The sequence below is a fragment of the Mustelus asterias genome, chromosome 9, assembly GCF_964213995.1.
Source record: "Mustelus asterias chromosome 9, sMusAst1.hap1.1, whole genome shotgun sequence".
Classification (NCBI taxonomy): domain Eukaryota; kingdom Metazoa; phylum Chordata; class Chondrichthyes; order Carcharhiniformes; family Triakidae; genus Mustelus; species Mustelus asterias.
The window spans coordinates 55984294-56011598 of record NC_135809.1 but is presented as its reverse complement, the minus strand read 5'-3'; the positions used below and the strand labels follow the sequence as shown (position 1 = coordinate 56011598).

Genomic DNA, 27305 nt, shown 5'->3' with positions numbered 1-27305 from the left:
CACACGTTTTTGGACAGCGGAAGGAAACAGGAGCGCCCGGAGGAAACCCACGCAGACACGGGGAGAATGTGCAAACTCCACAAAGACAATGACCCGAGGCCAGAATTGAACCTGGGTCCCTGGCACTGTGAGGCAGCAGTGCTAACTAATGTCTAAGTCAACATGCAGCGATGATTGATTTGTTAACTGTGCATGACAGAGAGCTTATTTGACCCTCAGTGGCTTGCGGACTCCTGTACAATTTAGAGTGCTTCAGATGATTGAGTTCAAAGTGTTGGCTCTTAACTTGTATTGCCATGACTTTAACATGATAGTTAATGGGATTATAAATCGAAATTCAAGTGAATGGTAAAGAATTCCTTGTCATTGATTTAGAAAGAGCATTGTCTTTGCTGTAGACCTATTAACAGCAAATATTTGAGTTTGGAAATAAGAACTTGAAAAGGAAACAAACCATAATTACAAAACACTTCCCGATTTGAACTTTATTTCTCCAATTCACTGTCTTTAATTCTGCCAAGCGATGTGTTTTGTGCACTGAGGGGCCAGTTGGCAAGTTGCTTGCTGTAAAGAGAATAAGGGTTCAACATATCGCCATTTAATGAGTTCCAAGTCCCCATCCTCCAACAAACTCTTTGGCTGTTGTTCAACTGAATGCTCCTATTACAGCAGTTTCAAGTTGATGCAGTTTTTTCAGGACCTGAGAATGATTTAACTCCTGGTTGTTGGCAAAGGATTTTTGAGCAATCCACGCTCTACAATGTGATGTCCACAGATTACATATAAAAGACTCTTCGAACAGCAGTCCCCATAGGGAATGAGTTTGTGCTCTGAGCTCTCGATTCAATTATTGAGCAGGCATGGTTTCAAAGATATCCGACATAATGGGGGACATTGACTACCACCATTTACATTGTTAATGTAGCCAAGTTGGAATGGTGCAGACAAAACGTGGGCTAATCATCTTTTCTCCATCATTTTCAAGGTGCCCCAATGATTCAGTTGGCGAGCTTCTGCATGCCCATAATCCAGCCAGTGGATCTTCATCAGGAACCTGCAGTGTAATGTATGATCACATGTTTGCTGTTTTTTGCTAAATGTATCTGAAACTGTCGGGTGTAGCAGAGATAGCCATCCTGCTCTTGTCCCAACCAGCACTCTTTCCTCAGAACTTGAACCTACAGTTGACGTGGTTTCAACTGTCGTTAAACCCAGTTTAACGTACTTGTAGCAGAATAGATGAGGGAAAAGCAGGGATGACAACTGTTCTTGCTGTGAGTTTGCCCCGCGACTTAAGTATGCATCTGCTCATCCTGCGCCGACATGGTATACTCAAGAAGACAGCAATTAAAGTCACATTTGGGCAGATGGATCCAATTAATTTCAGCCATTCTGCTGCTAATGAATGCCCAGCCCAGAACTGGCATCAACAGGCAGGAGAACTTGGCATGCCGAGTCAGGGGATGGGGGAGGGGGGCGGGGGGAGATGGTGTTCAGCCAATTGGCTGTTGCTGTCAATATGGTGGGGGGGGGGAGACTGGTTAGGTGATTATGGACAACTTGATTGACCACTCACCTGCTCGGCTACGAATGAGTTCAATAATTAGCGACTGAGTGGCCGCAGACATTTCCTACTCCTGGGTTTGTGGTGTAAACGCTGAGGGTTCTAGGGTTAATTTCTGTGTTCATTTAGCTGTTGTCAGCAGGCAGATCAGCAAACCTCTGGGCTACGGAGAAGAGAAAAAATCCACCAGTGTCTCAGCTCCAAGGATGCTGGGTAGAACTCATCGTCTAAAGATTTGCCACTTATTTCAGTTAATGGGGGGGTATCTGATTCCAGAGGAAGCATCACCCAGCAAAAAGGGGCAGAAAGACCATCCAAGACTCTTTGGAATAAAAACAGAAAATGCTGGATAAACTCAGCAAGTCTGGCAGCATCTGTGGAGAAAGAAACACAATTAACATTTTGAGTCCATATTACCCTTCTACAGAATGAAAAAGGGATAAAAATGTGATGAATTACATACTTGAAGAGGAGTGTGGGGCAGTATGGAAAATCAGCAATAGGTTGGAATTAAGGAGAGATTAACCAAGATGGCATGGACATGAGACAAGGCTCTTAATGGTGTAATTAGGGACTGAAAAGTGTTAATAGTGGCAAAGGTAGGATAGCAGAATGTGTTAATAGGAAAACAGAGATTGGTGCGCAATGAGAGCAAAAATGAACAACAAGGGACAGTGGCCATGTGGGGGAGGGGTGGAGTTGTGTTGGAACAAGCCAGAGGGACTGAATAACAGCAAAGGAGGTTGGGGGGAGGCAAGGGGAGGTGAGGGGGCAGTCAACAAAGTTCACCATCTAAATGAACTCAATGTTGAGCCCAGAAGACTGTAATGTGCCTAATTAGAAGATGAGGGGTTGTTCTTCCAGTTTGCGTTGAGCACTGCACCAGGCCGAGGGTGGGCATGTGGGCATGAGAGCAGGATGGTGAGTTTTTTGCAATTGTTACCGTTAGCCAAACAAGACCCAGTCAAATTTTGGATATGTTGTCACTGAGTGGAATGCTGAGTACTGATCTGATTTAGGTAATCAAAATGGTGAAAGGATTTGATCAGGTAGACAAAGAGGAATTATTTCCTATGGTGGGCAGACAGAAAGAGCATGGCCGGAATTTTATCGCCTCCTCTGCCACAGGAATCGGAGAAGGCAAGGGGTGGAACATGGAAAGGTCCATTGACCTTGGGCGGGATTTGACAGTTTCGGGACGAGCAAGGCTATAAAATCCCGGCCCCATAATTCTGAAAATTGGAGTTCATCTCGGAGTGAAATCAAGAAGCACTTTCTCACACAAAGGCTAATGGAAAACTTGGAAATTTTTTCCCCTAATAGGTATGGCTGCTGGAACCATTGGAGCCTTCAGAACTGAAGCTGGTAGATTTTCATTAGGTTTCATTTGACGGACATGGAGCAAGGGTGGGTAAGTGGAGCTGAGGGAAAGAACAGCCATAATCTCACTGAAGGGCAGAGCAGGCTTGGGATGAATGGCTGACTTATGAGTGTAGCACTTAACGACATGGGGGAAATGCTGGAAACGTTTCACGATTGTACATTTGATCTTGCATTGTCTTTAATCTCACTTGGCCATTGCCAAGGTACTGTCAACAGATCCTGCTCAACAATATCAGGGCATTCTTCTGGGCGGGTAACCTGACGAGGCTGAGGTGCTGACTCTATCATGAGCTGGCTGCCAGGTGCATCCTAGAATATAATTATAGTTAATTAGTTGCACTATAGTAAGTAACAATTTGCATGCAATCTTGACAGTAAGATTAGAAAAGCAGAGTGCCACCTCCTCAAGATGGTTGCTGGCTTTAAGCCAGTAACAATGATCATGTGTATTTGCGAAAAGTGGTTTTGGTTGCTGATAAATGTGCTAACAAACCTGCAAGCGATTCCCAGTAAATGAGCCAATCATAGAAATGTATGGGTCCATGTTGCGCTCTTCATTTTCCGATTCTTTATACTAAGAAAGCTATAGATTCACCGTATCAAAGTTGACATCGGATTCTGAGTAAGTTCACATGTTGAAGCTTCTATTATTGGTTAGATGCCGCTGCTGGAACATTTTTGGCATCTGGACAGAATCCAGGACAGGTTTTGTGCCAACCTTTCAAAGTTCACCAATCTCAGGAGGTCACCATCTCATTGTGAATTTTTTTCCATTTCCCACACTATCTTTGGGGACTGTCGGAGTTGATTGAACCTTAGCAGTCAGCAGTGACAGCAACGTTACCTGGAAGGTATTTCCTGAAGGACCCGAACTGTCACTAAAGGGAGGATCATCCTTTTAGCCTGAGCTGAATTTAAACACCGTTGCATGGCTGGAAGAAACAACTATTCACCCGCTCCATGGGCATGGCAATAACACAACATTCATGTTTGGCCCATTGAGGCTGAGATACTAAAGTGTTTATAGTAATGAAGCACCCCAGAGGTTGCTTTCACAATCGCCGGAGCAACTTATGAAAATGATTGAAGTAAATCTCGTAATTCTGCTGAACTAACACCCCAAAACAAAATGACAATGGGAACTGCCAGATTGTCTGTAAACCCAGCTTTCTGTAGCGAGAGTGCAGCAAAGGTTCACCGGACTGATTCCTGGGATGACAGGATGGTCGAATGAGGAGAGATTGGGTCGATTGGTCCTGTATTCATTGGAATTTAGAAGAATGAAAGGGATCTAATTGAAATGTATGAAATACTGACAGGGCTGCACAGACTGGATGCAGGGATGGAAGAATCAAGGGCAGAAAGAAGGCAGAGGAGAGGCAAGCCTTCACTTACTGAATACACTGTGGGGCTGGTGACAGGGTAGGTAGGGAAAAGGGGGAAAGCAGGGTCAGATTTTCATGGAGGAGGTGGAATTTGGAAGCCAGGTTCATTTCCAGGTCGCGATTCCGCCCTCTGCACCAACCATGAAGTGAATGGCATTGGTGTTGAGGCAAAGACCAGGTTGGAATGGGTATGCTTATGCCTGCCAATTACTGTTGGGGGGGGGGGGGGGGAATCGTGGTGATGTGGTCCTAGAACCAGGAGTCACAGTCTCAGGAGAAGCGGAAAGCCATTTAGGATTGAGATGAGGGGAAGCTTCTTCATTCATTCAGCTGGTGGGGCCAGAAAGTGGTCCGCTTCCCTGTTATTCTGCCTCCAATCCCGTGCCCCTGATCAGTAATTGGCAGGCATAAGCATACCCTTCCAATCTGGCCCTTTGCCTTGACACCAACGCCAATCACTTCTTGGTTGGTGCAGAGAGCGGGATCGCGATCTGGAAATGAACCTGGCTTCCAAATTCCACCTCCTCCATGAAAATCTGATCCTGCTTTCCCCCTTTTAGCTGCCTACCCTCATCACTGTCATTAGCCCAACAGTGTATTCAGTAAGTGAGGGCTTGCCTCCCCTCTGCCTTCTTTCTGCCCTTGACTCTTCCACTCTCAGGGTCTGTCCAGAGGTACGGTACAGATTGTGTGCAGAAGCGGGAGGGGAGAAGAAGGTCTTTCTACACCAAACTGTGGCCTGTTGGTCAGGGCTCTGAGGAGTGAGGCTAATTGCAAATATGTTTCAAACATACAGAGATGCATTTACCAGGTTCCATTTTAAAACTGAAGTGAGTGAATCTTGCTCCAAATCAGCGAGTGTTGGCAGGTCTGTAATCGCACTGAGGCGACACAGTCTCTGCAGCCAGAAGTTGATTTCAATGAATAGTGGCAGCAGGAGAGAGAGAGTTTAGAGGAAGCAGAATTATCTTCGGACATGGCATTGTGAGGGAGCTGGGGGGGAGGGGCTGGGGGCACAAAGGTCTCCAGCAGTACGGTGTGTCAATGGGATATACAATGCATCGACTTGAAAATGATGCGGGGAAATGTTTTAACTGTTCCCTCATTGTCCAGTGAAAACTGACCTTAATCGCACTGTGGAGACTGGGAGGTCCAAGTCAAACTGATTGGGCCACCAACTGCTGTGCTTTTTTGCTTGCCCTTTGAAGTGGATCTGTGCTGGGTGGATCCAGTGAATTCCGATAGCCCTTGCTCAAGTTCCTGCATTAACACGTTTACAGCATATTGAGAGGTAATTATTAGTCCGTTTTGGTTTTCCTCCAGCTGATATGTAGCATTCTCTTCCCAGCCAAATATCATGGGGTCGGGCTGTGCAGTGCTACTGCATGAGAGGATGCTTGAGAGACAGATTTGTCAAGGGTTTGAAGGGAGCCAGAGTGATTGCCATTTTTGTTAACCCTTTACCCATCTCCTCCCTTCCCCAAAGGCGCTGACCCTCAACAGAGTCACACTTACAACAGATGCACCTTCTCCACATGCCTATATCCATGTGTGAGCCAAAAGTTTATATTTCAGTAGCCAGTTTGTCCATGGGCAACATGACGACCTGAGCCTGATAGCCATAATTTCCAGGCCAGAGTAGGGGTGATCACTGAATAAGGAGAAGGAATGACATTTTTATTTTGCCTACTCAACCCAACAGAACTAGGGTGAACTTCCATCACCTATAACCTTGATGGAATTATAGGTTATCCTCCACGCCACACAGCAGGGATGGAGTCACATCTAAATGACTCAGTATCATAGCGAAAGGTGCCTGAACTCACTACTGATGGAGAATTGAGGTCTTTTAGCCCTGGGTACATAAAGCTTTTAAGGGGACCCTGTCTTTAAGCAGTGAAGAACACAACTGTGAATCTCTTCATCAAATTGTCTCAAGTTAGTAACAGGACAAAAAGTGTGCTTTTTTTTTGTTAAATTAAGAGAATTTGTTGACATGCGAATGCTGACGTGGCCCCTTTTAATTGTGAGATTTGCCTGAATGTGCCTTTCATCTTGAAGAGGTGAAGTGACTGGTGTGTAGGCGGCTGCTTTCTATAGAATCCTATTTCGTCTTGGGGAGAAGTTAATGCACAAAAACAGTCTCCTAATTGGAAATAATTGGCAATGAAAACATGCCAGATATCTTTGATGGAAGCTGTTAATCCACAATATAAAATACCATCAAATGTTTCCTCATTTCCTTTTTGAGACTTTGTTCAGTCACCTTGAAAACATATTTACATTGAAGGAGTACAGTCCGCTGTTTGGTTTTAAGTGTAGTTCTGGTGGGGTAATTGCTTCATCAGTCGCTCACCCTGGATCAGTTTGAGTAGCCTGCAATTAGAGCTGGGCTTGGGGTGAAAGGCAGCCCTGTCTGTTCATGAGGCAAACTTTGCAAAACAGCTCTGCATTTTGATGGCTTGTCAGTTTAAGATACTGAGAAAAACAATGTTCTGATAATTAAATAATCCTTATTCCTCCCACCACATCCAATGATGATAGCAATTAGAGCCAATTGCTTAGTATTGTGTGGAGTTCGATGGAGCAATGTTTTATTTTTCAAAACATCATTCATAATGAATCCTGCACTGGATGGGAGTAGCAATGTATAAAGATTCAATCCCACACTGTATGCATATAGAACCATTCCCACACTGTATGGGAATGGTAATGTATATAGAACCATTCCCGCACTATGGAAATGGTAATGCATTTAGAACCCCGAATGTAGAACCATTCCCACACTGTATGGGAATGGCAATGTATATAGATTCAATCCCACACTGTATGTATATAGAACCATTCCATCACTGTCTGGAAATGGCAGTGTATCTAGAACCATTCTCACACTATATGGAAATGGCAATGTATGCAGAACTATTCTCACATTGTTTAAGAATGGCAATACACATGAAACATTCTACAGTTCACAGAAAGAGGGAAGAACAACCATTCTGGTAATTTTAGAAATATATTATTGACAGCAAGATCTGTTGTTGAACTTCAGGCCTGTTGATTATGTGATGGTCATGCAAGTACTCTGCTTATTTCACTGATTTTGTTTGTGCTTTCATCTAGAGCTGCCCCCAGTAACCATGGCAACGGCAAGCAGGTCTTTCCGAGTTGTATTCCATTATTGGCTCTGTGCTGTTTAAGTTGTGAGCTGTAACAGCTGCTAATGTCTGATACTGGCTCCTGAATATTGGTGTTTGAGCTGTAATCACACAGATGCAATGATAAAGGTTCAGTCAATTTCTGCTTCCACTGCCCTTCCTTCTCTCTATTGACTAGTTTGCCAGAAAGTGCCGATTCTTTCTGGAGGAGGTTGGGACAACTGGGATTTCAGGTTTTTTTGGTGCCTTGTGAAAGTGACCATTTTCCTCGTTGAGGCAGATGATGTCAGGCTGATCAACTGTACAAGGCATCACAGGTGAGATCAGTGTTGTCTTCCTCCAATGTACATAACATTCCATCTTCCCTTCAGAATCATTGGATTGCAATCAGCAATAAGTATAGTATATAATACTAATTTCCTTCTTTTTGGGGAGGCCCAGTGGTGGAAACATCTGGGTCTCTTGGATCAGAGTTCTTGTGTGATCCTGGCACCACTCAGGCTGAATGGCCATTTCAGTATCTACAATGCTGTCAGGGCCTGTGACATAGCTGCAAAAATGACTGTCATTCCATAGAGTTATACTGAGGAGGATGAGAGCTACAGTAGGGGAAAATAGACAGATGTTTTATTGCAGATGAAGCATGTATTTATCACTCTATTCTACCTGATGTTTGTTTGTGTTCGGATAACGAAATGATGGGAAAGTATTTGTATATTAGTATTTTTGGGTGGAGACCAGGAGGGATTGCAGTACGTTTTAGCTCAAGATTTCCCAAGGCTGAACTGTTACGTCTGCGGTCATCGAAAGAACTTGTTTGCTGAGTACACAAGGCCACGATAAAGGGCTTTAAAAAAAAAAGTAGGTTGTACTCTTGCCGATGCTGGTTACCTGAACAAAATTAAATAGCCATTCACAACCGTTACAATTTGAAAGAAGAAAGGAGGCCTGATGGATGGAGCTGCTTTTTAATTTTGCACCAGTGTTTGGGGTCTGGGAGTGTAACACTAACACAATTCCCTTGCACCTTTGCCTCTCTTGACAGCTCACTGATAGCAAGCAAGAGCGGCCAGGCACACAACTGTGAGAAGGGATGGAATATGTGGGGAACTCCTCCGTTTTTGACATGTGCATTGTTCATTTTTGTGCGAGATGTTCAGGTTGTGTGGGCAGAGTTCGAGTGTTGGGCTGAATGATCCATGTTGATATAAAGGGAAGGAAACAAATTGAGACATTCTTGAAGAATCGGGCAGCACGGTGGCACAGTGGTTAGCACTGCTGTCTCACAGCACCAGGGACCCGGGTTCGATTCTGGCCTTGGGTCACTGTCTGTGTGGAGTTTGCACATTCTCCCGGTGTCTGCGTGGGTTTCCTCCGGGTGCTCCGGTTTCCTCACACAGTCCGAAAGATGTGCGGGTTAGGTTGATTGGCCATGCTAAATTGCCCATTAATGTCAGGGGGAATTAGCAGGGTAAATATATGGGGTTAATGGGATAGGGCTTGGGTGGGATCACTGTCAGTGCAGGCTCGATGGGCTGAATGGCCTCCTTCTGCACTGTAGGGACTCTATGATCCGAGACTTGATCTCATTGAGGTGCAGTCCCAACACTGATCATGGGTGTGTTAATATTGACATGATTTTCCTGCAATAAGGAGTGGATAATAAAACTGTGGCACGTTACATTCAAATGACAAAATTGTGGATTGTTTGTAGTCTCCATCCCCACCCCACCACGACCAAATTTCACCAGAGACCTCTGCAACCTATCAGACTGAATACTTTGCGTCTCGCTGTTATGGAGCAAACCAATTCAAAAGCAGTAAATAGGCCTGCTGGTAACTTGTGGACGTAAGACGATAAAGCTTCCATCTCCCATCTGGCTGAAAATAGCTTAATGTTAAAATAGCTTAATAAAGACATCTTTGTAATGGGCTTTAATGAGAATAGCAGATGGTGAGTGCCACTTCCCCATTATAGGCCAGTGGCCATGATGGATGTATGTGGCAGGGACTGTACATCAGCAAGTAAACACTATGGAAAAGGTCATTCATATGCCCACTTGAAACTGTAGAGTGAGAGTAGGATAAAAGGAAACCGGTTCATGTCAGCAAAAGGTAACTTCAGGGCTGATACCAGAAAGTTTTCATTGCCAGTGTGATCAGCACTTTGGATGGGCCTCTGGGCAGAATGGTGGAGGTGAAAGCCTGAGAGTCCATTGAAGGAACTGTTAGGTGAAACAATGGGAAAATCACTTCCATTGTAAAGATTTTCCATTAATTTCATTGGAAATTCAGACCATCATTCTACTCTTGTCTCCCCAAACCCAATTCCTGTGAAGAATTTCAGCTTGTCCAAGGGTTAGGATTCTTAAATTAGTGTCCTGTTTATTCTGGCAATAGAGTTTTTATACATTTTTGGTAGTTTCCTGGTAAATTAAGCAATTGTTTTTTGACTTGCTGTCCAGATTTGTGTAGAAACTATCTTCAACTGGTCTCGGAATACGCTGATCAGTGCAGTAAAAAGGCATTGTTTTTTGAATGCGTTTCAAAGGAAAATATCCCACAATTCCTGAGTGGAGAATACTTCATGTTCTCTATCATAATGACGTGCTCCCAGGGTCGGCAGGCAGAATGGATAAATTGGTGTAGGGAGTTAAAGAGCAGCGTGAACATAAAACAATGCCTCAAGACCCTTCATGAAGATATCAGACAATGAATGAACCATTTGGAGGGGTGACCAAGATGGTGGATATTGCAGAGGCGAAGGAAGCAAAGAGGTCGTTACTTCAAATTCAAAAGCCTGGGGCCTAATCAGCTGACAACATGGCCAACTTTGGAGAAGGGTGATGCTCAAAAGACCAGAGTTGGAGGATTTGAGAATGTGGGAGTGTGGGGATTGTAGAGAAGGAGGAGGTCATAGAGATAGATAGGGATGAGAATACAGAGCGATTTAACCACAGAGATGAGAATCTTGCATTGGCAACCATGTTTGTGTGTGTGCGTGTGCGCATGTGTGCAAGTGTTGTGATGCTGTCATGGTCAAACAGCGCATCAATATTTATTGGGCTTTCATATTTTGGGTGAAAGTATTATGGCTTCAAGAGTGGAGAGAATTGGAAAAATATAATATTTTTTAAGACGTGCTGTATTAAGAAAGTTTCCACCTGTCTTGCAGAGAACTATGGCCATCTTCCCTTTCGCTTCTGCTCTCGGTTTCAATGTTCTTCACAATATCATGACGAATAAGATTGCATAAAAAAACCCAAAATTGATTGACTAACCTTATTTCCATTTGCTTTTAATTGTAGTCTTTGGAAAGCCCTAACTGGGAGTTAACCATCCCGGAGTATGTGTTTTAGCAAAGAAAACACTGCAATGGTTAGCAGCAGGGCTATAGTTAGCCTCTTACACTGTCCTCTCCATGGCCTTTTGGAAGTGTAATGGGGTTGCAGTCTCTGAAGAACACAAAAGACTACAAATTAATATAGTAATGGATCATAGTCAGGGAAGCAGTGTCTGGATATGCTTGTTATTAACATGAGACTTCCACCTTTCCAGATGTTTGTATCTAATTTCCCTTCTCCATCTTTTGTCTTATCTTCCCAAAGCACCGGAGCAAAAGGAAACCACCCCTCATTCTTTTCTGCCTTGTACTGTTCCCCTTTCAAGAACCATTTTCTTTCCTGCTTCAATGGAGAGTATTTTTCAGTTCTGCATAAAATAACTTGTACGATTGTATGGCACTGTCACAATGGTGTATTCCATTCATTATTATCTGCAGACATTTACTCAAAGGATCTTTTAGATCCGTTTTCACTTTCTATCTTATGGTATTAAAAAGCTGAGAGAATAAAAGTTGAAAATCGGATTGCTGGGTTTAAAAGAATTGATTGCACTTTCTACATATTCAGTCTAGTGTACTTTGGGAGGACAGCTGAACTGAAGGTAATATTTTCGTAATGTGAGTTGAAGTGGATGAAACTGTGGTCAATGGTAACCCCAACATCCTGGGGATTACCATTGACCAGACACTGAACTGGACTAGCCATAGAAATACTGTGGCTACAAGAATAGGTCAGGGGCTAGGAATCCTGTGGAGAGTAACTCACCACCTGACCCTCAAAGCCTGTCCACCATCTACAAGGTGCAAGTCAGGAGTGTAATAGAATACCCTCCACTTGCCTGGATGAGTGCAGCTCCAACAACACTCAAGAAGCTTGACAACATCCAGGACAAAACAACCCACTTGATTGCAACTCCTTCCACAAACATGCAATCCACCATCACCGATGAATAGTGGCAGCTGTGGGTACCATCTACAAGATGCAAAGCAGGAACTCTCCAAGGCTCCTTAGGCAGCACCTTCCAAACCCATGACCATTACCATCTAGAAGGACAAGGGCAGCAGGTACCTTGGGAATGCCACCACCTGGAGGTTCCCCTCCAAGTCACTCACCACCCTCACTTGAAAGTATGTTGCTGTTTCTTCACTGTTGCTGGGTGAAAATTCACATGTGAAATGGATGAGGTTCCAGTAACAGCATTCCTCTTTTGTGTCTCTGGGCCTGATTTTACCATCAAATTGCGCCCATTTTCGGGTGCGAAAACTTTGTAAAGTCAGGCGTGGAGCGAGTAGCGTGATCTGCGCCTGTTCCCCTTTACCAAGAGCCCAAAATGGCCATGATTGGGACCGCGCCCGAAACGGGTGCAATAGCAATTTAAATGCATTTGCATGCATTTAAATTGTCTTAATGGGCTAGATGCCCAAACTTACCAGCATTTCCCCCTTTACCACTGCGTTCGCCTGTCCAGATTTGGCGTGAAACAGTCATGGTCCGCTAAGGTCCGATTCGGGCGCTCCAGCTTCTAAGGAGGAAAGTTCAGAGCTTCCGGCAGCTCTCTGACTCAGATCGATGGTGGTGGGGGAGTGAGGGAGGGAGGTGGATCAGATCACTCTCTGGTGGGGGGGAGGAGGGAGGCGGGTCAGATGGCTGTCTGGTGGGGGGACGGGAGGCGGGTCAGATGGCTCTTTGGTGGGGGTGGCAGGGGGATCCGCCGCCATTCTGCATGCGATCGGTGGGGGAGAAGGGGGGTCCACTGCCACTGTGCGTGTCATCGGTGTTGGCGAAGGGGGGCAGGAGGCCATGATCGGTCTGGGTAGCGGGGGGGAGTGGGTGGATAAGGGGGTCAGTGATGTTATGGGGGTGGGGCAATGTCTGTGGGGGCCGGGAGGGAGGCATTATCCGGCCCAGGAGCGATGTGGCAGGAAGCATTTTACTTTTTTTTTACTGTGCATATGCAGTTGAAGGCTCGGATCAGAGCAGCAGCATTTTGGGCGCGATAAGCCCCGCCCACAGGCTTCTGCAGCGCAATTCAGAATTGTTGCTTTTTTTTCAGGCAGTGTATGCATGGGGGCGCTGGAGAACGGGTCTAAAAGTCGGATCTGAAACTCCCAGTTTCAGCACTTAGAATCAAAATGGTAAAATCGGGCCCTCTGTGTCAAAGTGAATTCTTAATGCAATCGGCAGAAGTAGACAGTTCATGGAGGCCTGTTTCATTTATTGCCCATCACTTTGCCGTCTTTAAGAGAGTGACCTTCTATGCAGTGAAGATGCTAACACAGTATCATTCAGTAGGGAGTGCCAGGATTTTGACCCATTGACGACGAAAGAATAGATACATAAGAACATAAGAACTCGGAGTGGGACAGGGCAACTCAGTCATCGAGCCATCTCCGCCATTCAATATGATCGTGCCTGATCTCACCTTGGCCTCATCTCCACCTTCCTGTCCATTCTCCATAACCCTTCATCTTGCTACGAATTAAAAACCTATCTATCTCTTCCTTAGATTTGTTTAGTTTTCTGATGTCTACTGCACTCGAAGGTAGAGAATTCCACAGATTCACAGATCTTTGAGTGAAGTAATTCCTCCTCCTTTCTGTTTTAAATCTGCCACTCATTAGCCTAAGACTATGGTCTCTTGTTCTAGAATGTTCAACAAGGGAAATATCCACTCTATGTCTACCCTGTCAATCCCCTTTAGCATCTTATTATACCTAATCTTCTATATTTCCTCGTCAAGAGAATGTGTGACTTGGAGGGGAATTTGAAGTTGATGGTGTTCCCACGTACCTACTTGCACTGTCTTTCGATAAAGTTGAGGTCACATCTTTGGAAGAAGCTGTGGAAGGAAGCCTTGGCAAGTTGCAGATAGGACACACTGCTCGGTGGGGAAGGAGTAGCTGTTTAAGTCAGTAGATGCGGCATGAATCATGCAAACTGCTGTGGACTCGGGAGAAAAACCTTTGGGGCAATGAAGAAAATTGTTTTTTTCGTCGTGTTTGTGACTTTTTATTTTGTTAAATTCACATCGGAGATTAGAGGAAAAGAAAGGTTGCTGGACTAAGTGAGGGAGTTCAAGGTGAGCAGTCATCTGATGAAACCTGCAGGAATAAATCCATGCGGAGTCAGAGTTTACATATAGAGATTGTTTCTATTATAGAGGATATTGACAGTCCCCATTTACACTGAGTCTCAAAGTGCAATCTGGGGGATTTAACTGCTTTTTTGTTTTATTTTAAGCACGCTAATTGGCAGGTCTGTATTGAATTCCTGCCTGCACAAGTTTAACCCAACCATTTGCCTCTTATCATCCACTGTGAAGAGGGAGCAGCAGGATAATGCAATGGAAAGTAATATACAAAAAGTGAAATATGTAATTACCACAGAGGAGAGGTCATAACCATGTTTAATCATAGAATCATAGCATCATAGGATCCCCACAGTACAGAAGGAGGGCATTCAGCCCATCAAGTCTGTACCGACCACAATCCCACCCAGGCCCTGTTCCAGTAACCCGACACATTTACCCTGCTAATCTCTCTGACACTCGGGTCAATTTAGCATGGCCAATCAACCTAACCCGCACATCTTTGGACTGTGGGAGGAAACCCACGCAGACACGGAGAGAAAGTGCAAACTCCACACAGACGGTGACCAAGGCCGGAATTGAACCTCGGTCCCTGGCCCTTGTTTAGGCCTCATCTTTCTGAGAACTCCATTTGAGTATCTCCAGTCAGGCTTCAATCCTGCAACAGTGCCAAAACGGCCTATTCTCAAAGAAACTAATGACTTCCTAGGACTGTGACAAAGAGAAACATATCCCTCCTTGTCCTTCTTGACTTATCTGCAGCCTTTGACTCTGGTGACCATGACACCCTCCTCCCCTGCCTCTCCACTCTTACTCTGCTGAGTGAGACTGCAATCGCCTGTTCCATTCCCAGCCAGAGAATCACCTGCAGTGGCTTCTCTTCCCATTCCTGCACTATTACATCGGGTATCGCCCAAAGATCATCCTTGGCCTCGTCTGATTTCTCGTTTGCATTCTCCCGCTGGATGACATTACCCCGAAAATACAACATTGGTTTCTGCAGGAGGAAACTCAGCTCTGTTTCACCCACCACTTCACTTGGCCTCTTCACTCACTCCGTCAGTCTGCCTGTTCGATGTGCAGTGCTAGGTGAGCAAAGGATTCTCTCTACTAGATATTGGAAAGATCAAAGTTATTGTTTTAGATCCCTGCCACAAACTCTGTTCCCTGGTCACTGCCTCCATTCCTCTCCCTGGCTACTGCCTGAGCCTGAACCAGGTTGTTCACAACCTTGGTGTCATGTTTGACCCTGAAATGAGCTTCTGACCATGTATCCACTCCATCACCAGGATGACCTGTTCCACCTTTGTAACCTTTCCGCATTCTGCCCCTGGCTCAGCTTATCTGTTGCTGGCACCGTCACTGGTGTCTTCATTAGCTCTAGACTTGATCATTCCAATGCACTGGCCAGCCTCCTATTTTCTCGCTCTGTAGCCTGGAGTTCATCCATGACATTGCAGCCTGCATTTAAACTTGCACCAAGGCCCATTCGCCCATCACCTCCATGCTCACTGACCTGCATTGGTTCCCCATTCCACAGTGTCTCAATTCGAAAATACTCAGATGTGTTTTTAAATGCCTCCATGTTCTTACCTTCTATATCAGTGTAACACACTCCAGTGCTACAACCTTTTGAAATTCCTGCACTGCTCCCATTCTGGACTCTTGAATATTTTGATTCTTATTGATTCTTATCACATCGCTAAGTGACTGTGCCTTCGCTTGCTAAGGCCCTAAGTTCTAAAATTCTCTCTCCTACTTTAAAATACTTCCTATCTATTTGACCAAGTTTCTGGTCATGTATATTAATACCACCTTATGTGGCCTTAATACCACCTTAAGTGTCAGATTTTTGTTTGATAATGTTGCTGTGAGGTACCTTGGGATGCTTTGCTACATTGAAAGTGATGTGTAAATGCAGGTTTCATGAGGCAACATCCCTTTTTGAAAATATGATTTTCAAACTTTCAACTGACTAGAAATTTTACAATTTGAACTGAGACACAGAAAACTGTTTAAAAATGCAAGGCCACCTTCCATGTTGAAGGAGAGAAACCAACACATCACCCTCGGGGGATTGTGAAGAGAGAGACATTTCCTATTATCCAGACACCCATTAAAACTCAATACTGCCGATGGAAGAGATGTTAAAAATGCAAATGACTGGATATTGAGGCAATCTCTGTCACAGACCCGAAACCTCTTGGAAATACACAATGGGTGAATAATTTCAAGTCAAGGCTGCTCAGCCAATGCAGAGAGATTGCAAGTGACACAGGTAGTGTTGAGAATATCTTCAGCAGAAACATTCTGAGGGCTGCGCTCTCTCTCTCTTTCTCACTCCCTACCTTTCTTCTTTCTTTCTTTTGGAATAGGCACGTGTCCAGTTTGAGAAACCAACTCTACCAGAAATCGACCCAGTGAACCAAAATTTTGTAATAATTACACCATCTTCTACATCTGACCAAATCCAAGAAACCAGCTAACTTAAATCAGCTGCAATATTTAAAATGTACACCTCAAGGACAATCAAAGGACCTTTAACCGTATATTATTTTCTTTCATGTGAATGCTTGATGTCATGTGTTTATTAATATTTGCCTCTGGTTTGGAGATCAATAAACTTACTCTTTTCGTTTGACTCAAAATCTTGCTTTACCGGCTCCTTATTGCTCACAGCTTAAGCAGCTAAATATGTTCTTATTTGGAAAAGGCACTGTGAAATTGAAACCTTATCCTTTGTTGTGACCAACTGAGGTGGTTGAATAGAGGAGAGCCAGTTCACGTCTTCTCACCTGGTCGTAACATAGGTTGTTGTTTTATGGAGCATTGAGGATAACTTGAGTTTGTCGCTTGATCATCCTTTTAAAAGTGGACATTTTGTCCTTGTTTTCACAATACATTTGAAGTGTAGCGACTGTTGTAAGATAGGAAACCCAGCAATCTGTTTACAAAGCCTCACAAACGGCAATGTAATAAAGACCAGACAATCAGTTTGTATTGTAAGTTGAGGTATAAATATTGGTCTGATAACCAGGGAAAGAAGCCCAGCTGCTCTTCCAAAAAGTGCAATGGGGTTGCTTTTTACACCCAGCCGAGAGGGCAGATCGGGCCTGTATTTGATATCTCAAACCGCCGTTGCTGACAGTGTGATACTCCCTCAGTGCTACTTTGGAATGTCGGCCTGGACCTGTGCTCAATTCTCTGGAATCAGGCTTGAAATTAGCACCTTCTGAATTTGAGGAAAGCACCAGCAATTGAGTCGAGACCAAAAGATACAGCCAAGCAAAGATTTCCAAATGTTTGTTCTTTCCTCCTATCCAGAAGCTGCTGACTTGGGGTGGGCTTACCATGGGGATTGGGCATCTCTCAAGTACCTCAGCTAGGTTGTCCTTCCTCACGTTGGCTGTAATTGTCCACTGGTTATTCAATTAACACAGGTATTCACACCCAAACACAGTCCTGTTCTTACTCTACCTCTTAAGTGCGTGAAATCTTCACTCAACAATGATCAGGTACACAAGCGCTGGCTGATTTTGTTTTTATTCCTTCCAGTCCCAGAGGTGCTGAGGATGATGGTAACAAGGCCAGCTGAGCTCAACCAAGGCAGTGCAGGGGAGGAAAGGAACCTTTTCTGGCCTTATGCAGTATTTCTAATCCCAATTTTTATTTCTTTAGGTGACAACCTAAAAGTATATGACATTTTTGGAAGTAGCTAAATGTCTTAAAACTATTTGTGTTGTATGCCTTGTCACCAGAAGCTCTAGTCAGGGTTCAGTAATGTAGTTGGTACTGGAATGGCAAACCAGCGGACCGAAGTTTAAATCATATTGTTGTCAAATTGAGTTTGGTATATCTGGTATTTTTGGACTGGCACCAAAATATGAGCACATTGGCTGTCAGATTTTTGTAAACATGCACCTGGGGCCTGAGGAAAGGAATGTGTGCCACACTGGCTGGTTGAGACCCCAGTCTCATACTCGGTGGTTAATCCTTGATACCTGCAGGACAGCTAGGCAGAGACAATAAATACTGCATTGCTCACGTTTTCCACATAGAATCATGGTACCATAGAATCCTACAGTGCAGAAGGAGGCCATTCGGCCCATCGAGTCTGCACTGACCACAATCCCATCTAGGCCCTATCCCCGTAACCCCACATATTTACCCTCGCTAGCCCCCCTGACACTAAGGGACAATTTAGCATGGCCAATTCACCTAACCCGCACATCTTTGGACTGTGGGAGGAAACTGGAGCATCCGGAGGAAACCCATGCAGACACGGAGAATGTACAAACTCCACACAGACAGTGACCCAAGCCGGGAATCGAACCCGGGTCCCTGGCGCTGTGAGGCAACAGTGCTAACCACTGTGCCACCGTGCTGCCCTAAGAGCAAGATAAAATACAATATTTGTAAGGGTCCTTTTGTGAGACCATATCATACAAACATAGAAACATAGAAGATAGGAGTAGGAGGAAGCCATTTGGCCCTTCAAGCCTGCTTTGCCATTCATTACAATCATGGCTGATCATCCAACTCAATAGTCTAATCCTGCTATCTTCCTATATCCTTTGATCCCATTCGCCCCAAGTACTATATCCAGCCGCCTCTTGAATACATTCAATGTTTTGGCATCAACTTCTTCCTGTGGTAATGAATTCCACAGGCTCACCACTCTTTGGGTGAAGAAATGTCCCCTTATCTCTGTCCTAAATAGTCTACCCTGAATCCTCAGCTTGTGATCCCTGGTTCTGGACTCACCCACCTAATATCCTCATATGAAGCATCATGAGAAGGGGCCATTGGATGCAGATGGGACTGATTCTATAACCTGTCCTCTCATCTAGCAAGGCTGCACGCTAAGAGCCTCACCTTCTCAACAGTCATACTTTAATCTTTCTGAATGAGAACTTCAACTATGAATATTGCACAAACCAACTATATCCTTCAAAATGAATACACATTAAGCTTCATGCATATTAACAGTGTGTATTTTTCTTAAATGGCTTCTTCAGCTAAGATTAGAAAGAATTTATCTTGTGATTACTTAGATTCTAGACCCAAGGCTCTCTAATTTGGAGTGTAAATTGTCTCTTTATTCACTTATATCAGTAGGAGGGAAGTTGCTGGAATCTGTAATAAAGGATGTTGTAAATGGACACTTAGGTAATAATGATCAGATTGGCCGTAGCCTACATGGACTTATGAATGGGAAATCATATTTGAAGAGCTCTTCGAGCTTTTTGAAGATGTTTCCAACAGAATTGATAAAGGGGAATCAGTAGATGAGGTATACTTGGGTATTCCTTGATAAAGTGTACTTGATAAAATTCCCCACAGGAGGTTGGTTCACAAAATTAAAGCATGTGGGATTGATGTGCTTGCATGGATTAAGGATCAGTTAACAGGAAGAAAATTGAGAGCAGGAATACACAGGCCATTCTTGCATTGGCAGGCTGTTACTAGTGGGGTACCCTGAGGATCAGTACTTGGGCCCCAACTGTTCACAATGTGGGGACCAGATGTAAAATTTCCAAGTTCACAGATGATACAAAGCTGGGTGGGAATGTGTGTTCTTGATTAATAAGGGGATCAGGGGTTATGGGGAAAAGGCAGGAGAATGAGGATGAGAAAAATATCAGTCATGATTGAACGGTGGAGCAGACTCAATGGGCCGAATGGCCTAATTCTGCTCCTATGTCTTATGGTCTTAATGTGTGTTGTGAGGAAGATGCAAAGTGGCTTTAAGGGGAATTGGACTGACTGGGCAGGAGTGAGTGGGCAGGAACATGGCAGATGGAATATAATGTGGAAAAATGTGACATTATCTACTTTAGTAGGTGGATGTGTTGTGTAGAGCTTTTCTTAAATAGTGTGGGATTAGAAAATATGGACGTACAAAGGGTATAAGTCACTGAAAGCTGACATGCAGGTCAGCTAGCAATTAGGAAGGCTAATTGTACGTTAGTCTTTAATGCAAGAGGATTTGAGTATGGGAGTAGCAAAGTCTTGCTTCAATTATATAGAACCTTGTTAGGCTGCACCTGGAGTACTATGCGCAGTTTTGGTTCCCATTGAGAGAGATCAACAAAGGCCCCAACACTTATTCCTGGGATGGCATGACTGCCTTATGAAGAGAGATTGGGCAAACTGGGCTGTGCTCTCTGCAGTTTCAATAAATGAGAGGTGATCTCACTGAAACATATAAGATATTTAAAGGGACAGATAGGGTAGAAACAGGTAAGATGTTTCCATTGGTTGGGGAGTCTAGAACCAGGAGGCAAAATTTCAAAATAAGGACTAAGCTACTTAGGAATGAGATGAAGAGAAATGATTTTATTGGGAGGGTTGTGAATCTTTGGAATGATCTGTTCTCGAGGGCTGTGGAAGCTCAGTCATTGAGCATGTTTAAAGTGGAAATCAATAGATTTCTGAATATCTATGATAGAAAAGGACATGGGGATAGTATGGGGGGGGGGGAGGCATTGAAGTATATGATCAGCCATGATCATAATGCGTGGCAGAGCAGGCTCGATGGGCTGAATGGCACACATCTGCCCCTGTGTTGTGTGTATGTGGATGCAGAGTCATCCCATAAGAGCTGGCTGACCCCCAGCCCCACATTGTGTGGATGCTATGCCTGTGACACTTTTGACATCTTTCTAAATGAGAGGAATGGACACTGTAAAATTGCACTTCCCATTAGTCAGAATGCCACTGTAAAGGGAAGAGAAATCGCAGCTCATTTATCATACAGCTTTAGACATTGCAGTGGCTAATGGGGGAGGAGGAGAAATGGTCAGGGTCAGAGGACAGATCTATCAAACAATGCTAAGAGCAGTACGTTTGGTTCTTTATTTTCCCCCCTCTCTCTCATGGGGACTTATAAAGATTTCCACTAGCCTGGATTCCCAATACAAACTGACAGCTACCCAGTGTCTATCTTGCATCAGCAATTAGCTGTCGATGACCATTTTCTTGCTGCATCTTTACAATGTGTGCTTCTATTTACAGGGATTCTGGAGCATCATTCTGAAGAGGTGAATGAATTGTAGTCAATGCACAGGGTGTGGCAGCGTGTGTGAAACATTGGGGTAAATATATCTACATTCGCTTGCTTCTTAATATATACAATTAATAAGTGACAGCATAAGGAAAGACCAAAGGTTTGGGTTAAAAGCCATCTTTTAAATATCGTGTGAGGTGCAGGGTCATTTTCAGGTTGATTTCAGCAACAGTTCCCGCCTGCGATCAAGCTCAATTTGTTTTATTTCAATAATGCAATGAATATATTTGTGCCGAGCTGGAAATGAAGAATCAACTTTATTGAAATATTGTCATATTGTCGGGCATAAGAAAAGTTGATGAAAGGTACAGGATGGAGCATTTGGGGAGGGGGCAGAGTCTGTCATTTGGGGAGGGGGGCAGGGTCGATCATTTGGGGAGGGGGGCAGAGTCGATCATTTGGGGAGGGGGGCAGAGTCGATCATTTGGGGAGGGGGCAGGGTCGATCATTTGGGGAGGGGAGCAGAGTCGATCATTTGGGGAGGGGGCAGGGTCGATCATTTGGAGAGGGGTGCAGAGTCGATCATTTGGGGAGGGGGCAGAGTCGATCATTTGGGGAGGGGGGCAGAGTCGATCATTTGGGGAGGGGTGCAGAGTTGATCATTTGGGGAGGGGGCAGGGTTGATCATTTGGGGAGGGGGCAGAGTCGATCATTTGGGGAGGGGGCAGGGTCGATCATTTGGGGAGGGGAGCAGAGTCGATCATTTGGGGAGGGGGCAGGGTCGATCATTTGGAGAGGGGGCAGAGTCGATCATTTGGGGAGGGGGCAGGGTCGATCATTTGGGGAGGGGAGCAGAGTCGATCATTTGGGGAGGGGGCAGGGTCGATCATTTGGAGAGGGGGCAGAGTCGATCATTTGGGGAGGGGGGCAGAGTCGATCATTTGGGGAGGGGGCAGGGTCGATCATTTGGGGAGGGGGGCAGAGTCGATCATTTGGGGAGGGGGGCAGAGTCGATCATTTGGGGAGGGGGCAGGGTCGATCATTTGGAGAGGGGTGCAGAGTCGATCATTTGGGGAGGGGGCAGAGTCGATCATTTGGGGAGGGGGGCAGAGTCGATCATTTGGGGAGGGGTGCAGAGTCGATCATTTGGGGAGGGGGCAGGGTCGATCATTTGGGGAGGGGGCAGAGTCGATCATTTGGGGAGGGGGCAGGGTCGATCATTTGGGGAGGGGAGCAGAGTCGATCATTTGGGGAGGGGGCAGGGTCGATCATTTGGAGAGGGGGCAGAGTCGATCATTTGGGGAGGGGGGCAGAGTCGATCATTTGGGGAGGGGGGCAGAGTCGATCATTTGGGGAGGGGGCAGAGTCGATCATTTGGGGAGGGGGGCAGAGTCGATCATTTGGGGAGGGGGGCAGAGTCGATCATTTGGGGAGGGGGCAGGGTCGATCATTTGGAGAGGGGTGCAGAGTCGATCATTTGGGGAGGGGGCAGAGTCGATCATTTGGGGAGGGGGCAGAATGGAGCATTTGGGGAGGGAGTGGGGTGGAGTATTTGGGGAGGGGGAAGGGTGGAGTATTTAGGGAGGAGGGAAGGAGCATTTAGGAAAGGGACATGGTGGAACGTTTGTGGGGGGACGGACAGGATGTGCCACATGCAGATGTAGCAGGGAAAAATCTTGTAGCACTTTTGTGGCTGCTTTGAGAGTGCTAACTGTTCATAATTGTTTGTATGAGGTACATAGCAGCACTGAGTTTGCAGGAGAATGTTTTGAAGCAGCAGATTAATGCGTGCAAGCGGGTTTTCCATGTACTGTGACAGCCCATAGTGGTTGTTGGTGATATAATTGCAGCAATGTCATTGTGTCGTGTTCCTCTGCCCACTATTTTCACATTCCAGTAAATGAGTTCACAACTCTGTCGGGCAATGGAGTTTCACTCGAGTATGCCGTATTCCTGCACCAGTATCCTCGTCATTTCTGGGTCATGCACTCTCATCAGCATATAATTTGCTTCTAAATGATCATTGGCAACAACCCAGTAACGTAAAGGACCTAATTAATGTTGGAGGCAAGATGGCAGCAGTGGCACAGGTGAATGGCAGCCGCTTTTCCACTTGTTCACCATTTTGTTGTGGACGTTAGCAGACTTTCATGTACTGATGCATATCTGCAGTGTTCACCCTGAAACACAAGAGGGAGATCACTGGCCAAAATAAACAATTAATAAATGTGATTTTTCTTGTAACTGAGCAACTTAAGAGATGTTTAGCCTCAAATTGGGCCCTACTGTATGAGCAGGCCAAATTTGACACCATGGGAGCGCATTGGTGTAATGAAACAAGACAGTTGTGAAGAGTGCGCTTTGTAAACCAAAATTAGATCACAACTATACAGACTGAGCCAAAGAAGTAACGTACAGGTTACCAGCCTTCCACGTTGGGGTGAAGTTGCTCTTTAGAGTCAGAGTCAATAAGCTTTGAAGCATCCAGATCATCTCTAAACAGAAGCAGTGTAATTCCTGCTGCCACATTGCTGCATCTTTTTACACCTTATGGGAGTGCTCTTTGAAGGCACAGCAATTGTTGGTAATTAAACGTGCAATCTTCCACAGTCCATTGTAGAAAACCAACACAATTTCCAGCTAGTTTTGTTAAATAAGTAAACACTTTCCAGGGTTCCATATTCTTAGACCATAAGATCATAAGAAATAGGGACAGCAGTAGGCTGATGGCCCCTGGATCCTGCTCCATCATTCAACAGAATAACGGCTAATCCAACATTCCTCATGTCCACTTTCCTGCCCTTTCTCCGTAACCCTTGATTCCATTACTGATCAGGAATCTATCTCAGCCTTAAGTATACACAAGGACTCTACCCCACAGCTCACTGTGGCAAGGAGTTCCAAAGACTCACAACCCTCTGAGAAGAAATTCCTCCTCATCTCAGTCTTAAATTGGTGCCCCTTTATTCTGAGACTCTGCCCTCTGGAATTAGACTCTCCCATGAGGGGAATCATCCTCTCAGACTTTACCCTGTCAAGCTCCTTAAGAATCTGATATGTTTCAATGAGATCACCTCACATTCTTCTAAATTCCACTGTGAAAGGCCCAACCTGTTTAACCTTTCCTCATAAGACAATCCCTTCAAATCGAGGATCATTCTTGTGAACCTAGTCTTTATTAATTCTGGTTTAAAATTAACATCAGTTAATGTTTTGTTATTTGCTCCTAATTACACTAATCCATCAGACTAGCTGTCAGTCACAGTGCTTAATGATGTTATCAGAGCTGAACTCCTGAGGTCATCTGGTTATAGTGTAACTAGCACCTATTATGACCAGGTGGGAAGGAGTGAACAGGCTTGCCTCTTTTCAGCCTCCTTGGTGGTCACAACAAAGGCGTATGTTTTGCTTTTGCCAGAATATGCATTTTCTGAATTGAAATGTGTTTAACTATTTATGCAGTGAACAATAAGGATCCAATCAAACAATATTTTCTTGAGACAAAGTGTAAATTGATTAACAACTATACCCAAGAAAAATAATAAAAACACAATGTCAAGCATTTGGCCCTCATGGAGTCATTCGGACACACCCCGCCCGCCCGTGCACCTCAACACATTCCCACCTACGCACAGAGATAAGAGAAGTTCGAGTACAATAAAAAATGTTAAAGGAATATATAGTTAAATGTCCTTGAGGCACAGATTTATAAACATTGCAGTCGATTTGGATTAGCTGGTTTTGTAGATGTTGTCAGAAGATTTTGCAATTATTGCAAGATCTTGTTCACTGGTAGATTTCTAGTAACATCATCTTCCCAACCAGGTAATATGTTTGTTCCAAACGAGGGATAGAGGGAGAGCACAGCTTTCGGTCTGTTTCTCGTGCTGAAAAGCTTTTCGCAATTTCCTTGTAGCCTGCCCTGTTATACTTCACCCATTGTGTTTTTCCAAGAGGTGTTGGGTGGATCTGTCTGTGGCAGCCATTATTTCAATATCCAGTACTTTGCATTTTAATGTCTCTTCCTCAGACAGTGGCGAGTTTTGATAGATCTCTGAACTTTAGAAAATGTCTCTGTCTTCACACTCCCTTGAGGGGGTCTTGTTTGCTTATTCACTTTCAGCTTGGCAGATGGCCTTGCATTTTTAAATAATTTGTTCTGTCTCATTTCAAATTGCAAAATTTCCAGTCAGTTGAATGGTTGGAAATCATATTTACAAAATTAAAGGGGCATAGCCTCGTGACAGGCCTGTTAGAACATTGTAAAACCCAGAAGATGGGATGGGAAGCCGTCTTTACAGCGCTGGTGCTCGCTTATATGGTGGATTTTGTCTTTGACCTTTAACCTTTGACCTTTTCTTATTTTAAAGAAAACTCTTCACCCTACCTGTAACTGCAACATTATGATCCTGCGCCCTATCCTTTCTTTCTCCCCTATGTGCTCTATGAATGGTAGTTTTGATGGTCTAGCGTGCAAGAAACAATACTTTTCACTGTATCCCAATACACGTGACAATAAATCAAATCAACTGGAGAAATCTGGGGTGTTGGGTCATTGGGTCTGCAGAGTTGGGCGAACAAGTTATCATGAGGAAAGCAGATCCTTGTTGGTAAAAGGCATGCTGCTCAGATGAAGAATCTGGAGGCACCTAATTCCTAGTAATAAAACAAAGAGCATTTCCCATTTCAACCACTTTGCCAAGTAAAGTGTTAATCATCAAGCTATACCCTCCACAGAATATTTCATTAATAATTCAGTAATTCTGCTTCCAAAACTAGTTTGTTTACTCCACTTAATTAGTCTAGATTTCAAAGTCCTGATCGAAGTTAATTAGAGAAAAAGAAGCCTATTTCTGACTTCCCAACTGTGTTAATACAAGTTAATTTGCAACTTTCCACTTTGGATTGCAGCCAGATGTGCTGTAAAACTGTAAAATTTCTAGAGATACTTGTTAAAGTAATAGAGCCCTCATGCTTATTGCTGCTCAGCACAGTTCCAACCCTCTGCCCAGCCTTTTATGTTTGAAATCGCACTGTGCAATGTTGGCAACAGATGAGCTCACCTGCAGTTCCTTTGAGTTTAACCTTCATATGAGTTTAACCTTTATCTGTATAAAATATAATGCATCTCACTTTTTGGTCAAATTGTGGACAATGCAATTTCCTATGAAAATTCAATTGTGTCTCTTATCAAAGTGTGCTGGGGTGAAGTGGCAGAATGTCTGTACCTTTACTCAGCCTGTACCTTCACTGGGGCAGCTCAGTGACACAGTCGCCGAACTCTACCACCTCGCCCGCCATGGAATTGGCGTGGGTGAGGGTCCACCAATAGAAATCTCCATTGACCTCGAGCAGGAATTTCCGGTCTCGCTTGAGCGAGGCTGTAAAATCCCCCCCACTGTCTCTCAGCGCCAGGGACCGGGTTCGATTCCCGTCTTGGGTCACTGCCTGTACACGTTATCCCCGTGTCTGCATGTGTTTCCTCCTGATGCTGCGGTTTCCTCCCACAGTCCGAAAGATGTGCTGGTTAGGTGTATTGGCCATGCTAAATTCTCCCTCAGTGTACCCAAACAGGCGCTGGAGTGTGGTGACTAGCGGATTTTCACAGTGACTTCATTGCAGTGTTAATGTAAGCCTACTTGTGACACTAGCAAATAAAATTTAAACATTGCATTTTGATTATTAGATGTTGAGCTGTGTTTCGTCATAAGATTTATATTGTGTAAATAATGAAAAAAAGGCAGTAAATACTTGATATCTGAAACAAAAGTGTGCTAGAAAAATACAGCAATCCACCAGCATCTGCAGAGAAAAGTCAGCTCAATTCTAACTTCAGTCTCATTTGATGTCAATAAGCAGTCTCGGCACCTTTCTTTCATTAGTCAATTTCCACTACCTTGTACCAACTGGCGGAAGATCTGGCGAGTTGGGGTAGAGAGCTCATGTGTCCTGGACCATCACTTTGGTCATAGAAATAGATTAATTTGACCACAAATAACTATTTATGTGGCTCAATGTCAAATCTTTTCTGCTAATATGCCTAAGTAGGGCCTTGGAACATGTTGCAATATTGAATGTATTTTGTGTGCACTTGTGTACGCGTGTCGTGTGTTCAGTCACACTGAAGCCGGACATATATAGCAGGCACTCCTTTACGACAAGCTTCGATACAAATAGGCATTTTAATTTGTCTCTTGTTTAGATCTTTTGCTAGGCAAATTGGCAAAAGATTCAGTCATGTGATGGTGCATGACCCTTCCTCCGAATCCCTTGATGTTGAAACTTGCAATTATTAGCATGCTGTTAACAGGAGGTAATGCTTTTGAGTGCAGCTCACAACTGATATACAAAAAGCATCCCTATGTTTCCCCTCAACA

At 44.4% G+C, this 27305-nt stretch overlaps 1 long non-coding RNA gene across 1 annotated transcript in view; it reads left to right on the top strand.

Annotated features, from left to right (window-relative positions):
* Positions 1-27305, top strand: part of LOC144499131 (uncharacterized) — a 195113-nt gene that overhangs the window by 132060 nt on the left and 35748 nt on the right. The window contains exons 3-5 of the long non-coding RNA XR_013498785.1: positions 986-1066; positions 2888-2975; positions 20937-21016. This is a non-coding gene — a long non-coding RNA (uncharacterized LOC144499131). The remainder of the gene's footprint in view (positions 1-985; positions 1067-2887; positions 2976-20936; positions 21017-27305) is intronic.